Here is a 7,797-nt window from a genome sequence, read left to right as displayed (position 1 = left end):
TTGTATTAAGTGCCGGCAGTGTGCAGTCCGCAAAATGCGGAACACACATCGCCGATGTCCGTGTTTTGCGGATCCAGGGATCCGCAAAACACAATACGGACGTGTGAATAGATCCTAATGCCTGTTTGTCCTGCATTTAATATTTTCCAGATGTCCCTGCAACTGGCTTTCTTTTTGCCTAAAAATAGGTGCAAAAAATGCAAGCAAAAAACAAACAAACACTGCGTGACTCGAGCCTTAGGGTGCCATAGGCACCTGTGATCTACATGCAGCTATAATTATGACTGGACATATTCATAGCCAAAACTTTCTATGGAATGATGACGTCAACCAACACCATCCACCAATATCCTGCAATACATACACCGTCGAGTCACATTATTATGACCACCAGCTAATATCTAGATTAACCGCCATGTGCAGCACGGACAGCAGCTAGAGGGGCTGGGAGTGACTCAATGTCCTAGTAGGTTGTCACAGGTATCTGGAGCCATGCTGACTGCAGTGCATGGCACAGCTGCTGGAGGGTGCATGGGGGAGGATCCATAGAAGGAACACAAAGATCAAGGTTGTCCCACAGATGCTCAATTGGGCTCAAGTCTAGGGAATTAGGAGGCCAGGGTAGTACTTGGAAGTCTTAGTCATGTTCTTCCAAGTTCCAACCAACGTCAACAGCCGTCATCATGCTGTCTTGCTGGAAGATCTCATCCGCCCCAGGAAAGACAATCAGCCATAGATGAGTGGGCCTAGAGTATGCCACAAAAACTTTCCCAAACCCTAACACAGCCACCTCCAGCTTCTGTTCTTCCAGCAATAGCTGCAGAGTGGTTGCTCTCTGATGTTTCTTGCCCGACATGCCAACATCCATCCGTTCAATGAACCAGAAAATGTGACTCAATAGAGAAGTCAACCCTTTGGCAATCAGCGGAGATCCAACTCTGATACTGCCACGAAAATGTAAAGCTTCATTAGCAGAGGTGCATCATGATACACTTATACCACAGCAGAACGCGAACAGTTCACAAATCGTGCAGTTTCAGAAATACTGCCAACCTTGCCCCAAAAGCCAATAATCATCCCTTTTTGCAACTCTGATAAATTACCCCTTTTACCCATGTCAGCAACAAGGGATGTGTGTACAGACAGCCCATAACACACCTTATATACCCACCAAGCCAGCTTATGACGTGACTTCCTTCATGTGCTACACGCTGCCAACGTGAAAAGTAGGCAGTGGTCATAATAATATGACCCGACTGTGTATATATAAATATATATCCTGTCCTCTTTAATGCAGGAAAACTGGAACTTGAACTAGGATGAAAGAAAATATCACATTTTTGTGTTTAGGTTTATCCGGTGCTTGTTGGGCACTCCCGCTGTAACCCTGGGCAAAGTACCCTCATGCCCACTGCATTATCTACCAACACTTCCTCTTCAGCTCCTGTTCTTCACTTCTGCTTTCCACTGCTCTTTACTGGACCCACACAGACAACGTGCAAACACTTTTTTTTTAGAAAAGGGGAACTATTCAAAGAGACAAATATTGTAAGCTAGACATTGTATTGCAAGATAAAAGAAAAAAATATGATAGGATAAAAAATAAATGATGGGGGGGGGGTTCCATGTTTACAGAAATTTAACATGGGGGAGCAGTAAAAGATAGGGGCGTGCTATATGTGCCTGACCTCTTTGCTAATCTTTCCCCTTAGCTCAGCGTCAATGTAGAAGTAAGGCCTTATTCACACATCAGTGGTTGTAAGCCAAAACCAGGTACGGGGGCCCTGATTAGGACTTAGTTAGGCCTCTTACACAAGAGCGTGACGGATTGGCTCCGGATGCGTTCAGGGTGCGTTTAGTGAAACTCGCACCATTTTGCAAGCAAGTCCAGTCAGTTTTGTCTGCGATTGCGTTCAGTTTTTTCCTCACGGGTGCAATGGGTTTTGATGCGTTTTTCACGCGCGTGATAAAAAAACGGAAAGTTTAGGCCACCTTCACACGGGCATCGCGGGTGAGGGCCGGATGTGTTTGCAACACGCCAGACCTGCAGGGTATAGCGAAGTGAGGTCCCGGTTATGGGCAAACGAGGGTTGCTCACTGTATTGGAGAACCCTGGGCAGGCATGTGGCAGTGAAGGAGAGGTAGACACGGTTCCTCTGGGGCACGCTCTGTATGTAGGGACCAGGCCTGATGGTGGATGAGGTGCCCTGGATGCTACGGGTATTTTGAGTGCCTGGGGGCAAGGTCCCTTTAAGGTCCGTGTCGCCAGTGCCTGTGACGGTGGCACACCGGTTGATAGTTGGAATAAGTGAGGTACACAGGGGGTATAGTGAACCAAACGTTGCTTTACTTTACAGTCCAACTTTATACATCAAGATGGTAATGCAGTTCCTTATATCAAGTACTTCACAAGCAGGCTTCAATACAAATACTGGCAGGTATAATTCGGTGCAAGATACTCAGAGGGTAAATCCACAATACACTCAGAATCAGGTTGTACCTTTCCTCAGAAATAGAGTACACTGTTCTTTTAGAACTCCTGTCTGGCTTTCTATCCCAAGGCCCGGATGCCTAAATGCTGGCTTATACAGACGTGGACAAAATTGTTGGTACCCTTTGGTCAATGAAAGAAAAAGTCACAATGGTCACAGAAATAACTTTAATCTGACAAAAGTAATAATAAATTAAAATTCTATAAATGTTAACCAATGAAAGTCAGACATTGTTTTTCAACCATGCTTCAACAGAATTATGTAAAAAAATAAACTCATGAAACAGGCATGGACAAAAATGATGGTACCCCTAACTTAATATTTTGTTGCGCAACCTTTTGAGGCAATCACTGCAATCAAACGCTTCCTGTAACTGTCAATGAGACATCTGCACCTCTCAGCAGGTATTTTGGCCCACTCCTCATGAGCAAACTGCTCCAGTTGTGTCCGGTTTGAAGGGTGCCTTTTCCAGACTGCATGTTTCAGCTCCTTCCAAAGATGCTCAATAGGATTGAGGTCAGGGCTCATAGAAGGCCACTTTAGAATAGTCCAATTTTTTCCTCTTAGCCATTCTTGGGTGTTTTTAGCGGTGTGTTTTGGGTCATTGTCCTGTTGCAAGACCCATGACCTGCGACTGAGACCAAGCTTTCTGACACTGGCTAGTACATTTCTCTCTAGAATTCCTTGATAGTCTTGAGATTTCATTGTACCCTGCACAGATTCAAGACACCCTGTGCCAGACGCAGCAAAGCAGCCCCAGAACATAACAGAGCCTCCTCCATGTTTCACAGTAGGGACAGTGTTCTTTTCTTGATATGCTTCATTTTTTCGTCTGTGAACATACAGCTGATGTGCCTTGGCAAAAACTTCGATTTTTGTCTCATCTGTCCACAGGACATTCTCCCAGAAGCTTTGTGGCTTGTCAACATGTAGTTTGGCATATTCCAGTCTTGCTTTTTTATGATTCGTTTTCAACAATGGTGTCCTCCTTGGTCGTCTCCCATGTAGTCCACTTTGGCTCAAACAACGACGGATGGTGCGATCTGACACTGATGTTCCTTGAGCATGAAGTTCACCTTGAATCTCTTTAGAAGTCTTTCTAGGCTCTTTTGTTACCATTCGGATTATCCGTCTCTTAGATTTGTCATCAATTTTCCTCCTGCGGCCACGTCCAGGGAGGTTGGCTACAGTCCCATGGATCTTAAACTTATGAATAATATGTGCAACTGTACTCACAGGAACATCTAGTTGCTTGGAGATGGTCTTATAGCCTTTACCTTTAACATGCTTGTCTATAATTTTCTTTCTGATCTCTTGAGACAGCTCTTTCCTTTGCTTCCTCTGGTCCATGTCGAGTGTGGTACACACCATATCACCAAACAACACAGTGATTACCTGGAGCCATATATATAGGCCCAATGGCTGATTACAAGGTTGTAGACACCTGTGATGCTAATTAGTGGACACACCTTGAATTAACATGTCCCTTTGGTCACATTATGTTCTGTGTTTTCTAGGGGTACCATCATTTTTGTCCATGCCTGTTTCATGAGTTTATTTTTTTACATAATTCTGTTGAAGCATGGTTGAAAAACAATGTCTGACTTTCATTGGTTAACATTTATAGAATTTTAATTTATTATTACTTTTGTCAGATTAAAGTTATTTCTGTGACCATTGTGACTTTTTCTTTCATTGACCAAAGGGTACCAACAATTTTGTCCACGTCTGTATCCTTGGTAAAAATATCTTCCTCTCGTATGGATTCTTGCTTTACTACTTTATAGTTCCTCTGCCTATTAGGGTACTTATCTAGGCTGTAAATATCCTTACTTGACTTGAGAATGACTGAAGGTTTCTCCCAGGAGGTCCTGTCCTACAACTGGGGTATCTCAACTGAGCTATCCTTAGCCTCAGGAGCTTCAGGCTGACGAGGTAACTCCTCTAGTCCCCTGGAATACACTCGGTCTCCAAGCAGGCTGTACTTCATCTAGCCCCTTGGTGCAGCTAGAAACCAGGACTATCTAGCTGCATGTCAGGAGGAGGCCCTCAGCATATCTTGGGCTGGTGCCTTCTCACTCCTGTCTCCACAGACTCCTGACTATGACCTAACCACTCCCCGTCTGGGCCTGGACATTTATACTAGGGGCTCTCTATCTCCCTCTAGTGTCTGGAATGCTAAATTACACCCAACTAGGCCTGCAAAGCATATAACAGGGAAAACCATTGCATGTAAAACACACAGTAAATTACATTAATGCATAGATCAATACAATATCTCTGTCCCTTGTGAGCAGAAGTACACGCTACCCAATTGACCCTTGTGTAGTGCCCACTCCTACCTAGTGGGACACTACATGTTCAGGGTGCATTGCGGGAAACCCGTGCGAGTAGGCACGTAATTAGAGTCAGTTTTGCGTTCCGATGTTCGTTGTTTTGCACGCGCGTGAGAAAAAACTGAATGTGGTACCCAGACCCGAACCCGGACTTCTTCACTGAAGTTAGGGTTTGGTGTTCTGTAGATTTTATTATTTTCCATTCTAACATGGTTATAAAGGGAAAATAATAGCATTCTTGAATACAGAATGCTAAGTATAATGTCAATTGAGGGTTAAAACATAATAAAAACATAACTCACCTCATCCACTTGATCACGCAGCTGGGATCCTCTTCTTTCTTCTTCTTTCAGGACCTGCAAAAGGAACTTTGATGACGTAATCGCGCTCAGCACGTGGTGAGCGCGATTACGTCATCAAAGGTCCTTTTGCAGGACCTAAAAGCAGAAGAAAGAAGACGATGCCGGCTGCGCGATCAAGTGGATGAGTGGGTCCGGATTCAGTGCGGATGCAATGCGTTCACCTCACACATTGCACCCGCGCGGAATTCTTGCCCGTGTGAAAGGGACCTTACAAACAACATCTCTTCGCAACCATCAGTGAAAAACGCATTGTATCCGCACTTGCTTGCAGATGCAATGCGTTTTTCACTGAAGCCCCATTTACTTCTATGGGGCCAGGGCTGCGTGAAAAACGCAGAATATAGAACATGCTACGCAGAACTGAAGCGTGAATAATGTACACAGACCCATTGAAATGAATGGGTCAGGATTCAGTGCGGGTGCTATGTGTTCACGTCACCCATTGCACCCGCGCGGAAAACTCGCCCCTATGAAAGGGGCCTTACTGTGAATCCGCTGCCCATTCTTCCTATACTCCATAGCTGAAGGACCTGCGATGAGATCATAGTCATGTGATCTTTTCAACATTAAAATTGGTGGTAGGACCTGTGATGAGGTCACCATCATGTGACCCGTGCAGAAGGGGGCAGTGCTCATCAGTGGAGAACTGCCATGTCATGGAATGAATGTTAGTGCCAGAGAAATGCTGGGAGATGTGGTTCTTCCCTGTTAAACCTCCCCCCTGCTTAGTGGGAGGGAACTATGTTATTTAACTGGCCTGGGGCTGAAGGGAGGGGGGGTTACATGGGACTGTATGTTACAGAAGATTGGGGAGAGAGGAGATGACTGGTGTTCTTTACATGCGACTGGATATTATAGTGGACTAGAGGGTAAGGAGTAATGTTTTTTATTTGGGACTATGTGTTGGAGGGGCCTGAAGGAGGGGTTTTAACTTATTTACATAGGACTGTATGTTATAGAAGACTGTAAGGAATAGAGGTTATTTACATGGGACTGGAGGGAGAGGACTGATGTTGTTTATATGGGACTGTATGTTATAGAAGACTAAGGAAAATAGGTTATTTACATGGGACTGTATCATATAGAAGACTGATGGGAGAGGACTGGTGTTATTTACATAGGACTGTATGGTATAGAAGACTGGATGGAGAGGACAGGCATTATGATTTATGGGGGCACTACAGAGAAGATTATAACTCGCGGGTGTACTGCAGGAGGCATAATAATTATATGGGGCACTGCAGGGAACATTCTAAATACTGTGGGCAGTGGTGGCGGGCATTAGTACTGAGGGCTCCATAGGAGTGCCTTATAGATTGGCCTTATTTCTATTAGGGGTGCCTTATCAGTACTGAGGGCACTGTATTGGTACTATGGGGGGGCTTCCGCCTAGCAGTGAGCCCAGTGACGTCACCGGCACTGATGGACAGGCTTTAGTGCTGCCTTAGCCTGTAAAGCCGCCCATCAGTGCCGGGAACACTGCTAAGGCTGTGAACAAAACAGCCCTTGCCCTACACTTTATGCCTCATGCACACAGCCATTGCGTGGCCGTATTGCGGCCCGCAAACAGCGGGTCCGCAACATGCGGGCACTGGCATTGTGCTCCCTGCATCACGGATGCGGACCCGTTCACTTGAATGGGTCTGCAATCCGGAGCTGCAGTGCGGAACGGAGGCACGGAACCTCACAGAAGCACTACAGAGGGCTTCCGTGGTGTTTCTGTCCATGCCTCTGCACCACAAAAAAATAGAACATTTTCCATTTTTTGTGGTGCGGACGGATCAGGTTTTAATTTATGCAAATGAGCCTCTAGGAGCAACGGGGGAGTTGCCATTACACCTGGAGGCTCTGATTTCTTTGCAACTGCCGCTCCCAGTCTACTTTGACAGGGCCTGGCAGTGAAAATGTCATCACAACTCGCCATGTAAAAGTGCAGAGGAGCGTGGCAGTTACAGAGAGAGTGGAGCCTCTAGGAGTAATAGTAATGCCTCAGTTTACATATAATGAAACGTCTTCAGCTGCCAAGCGCACATGGAACAGGTCAGCCCTTTAATTGTGCAAGCATATGAGGGAGTCCTGAGGGATAGCTGAAGGCCTAGGGAGCATTTTACCATCAGCTATCTAAAAAAATATGGACTTCAGTGGGGGGAGGAACCGGCACTAAAGTGCCTAGGGCAGCATAAAATCTTAATATAGCCCTGGCTCCACAGCAGCAGCAGGATGTAGTGTCAGACATCACACTGCAACTGTGAAAGGGGGTGCATGGCATATATCTAGACACAACTACTGTGAGGGGGAGGGGGGGTCACATACCTGGGCACAGCCACTGTGAAGGGGGGGCCACATACCTGGGCACAGCTACTGAGAAGGGGGGGGGCATATACCTGGGCACAGCTACTGTGAAGGGGGGGGCACATACCTGGGCACAGCTACTGTGAAGGGGGGGGCACATACCTGGGCACAGCTACTGTGAAGGGGGGGGCACATACCTGGGCACAGCTACTGTGAAGGGGGGCACATACCTGGGCACAGCTACTGTGAAGGGGGGAGGCACATACCTGGGCACAGCTACTGTGAAGGGGGGGGCACATACCTGGGCACAGCTAC

The sequence above is a fragment of the Bufo gargarizans genome, chromosome 6 (assembly GCF_014858855.1).
Source record: "Bufo gargarizans isolate SCDJY-AF-19 chromosome 6, ASM1485885v1, whole genome shotgun sequence".
In the NCBI taxonomy this organism is placed as follows: domain Eukaryota; kingdom Metazoa; phylum Chordata; class Amphibia; order Anura; family Bufonidae; genus Bufo; species Bufo gargarizans.
This window is presented reverse-complemented; position numbering follows the sequence as displayed.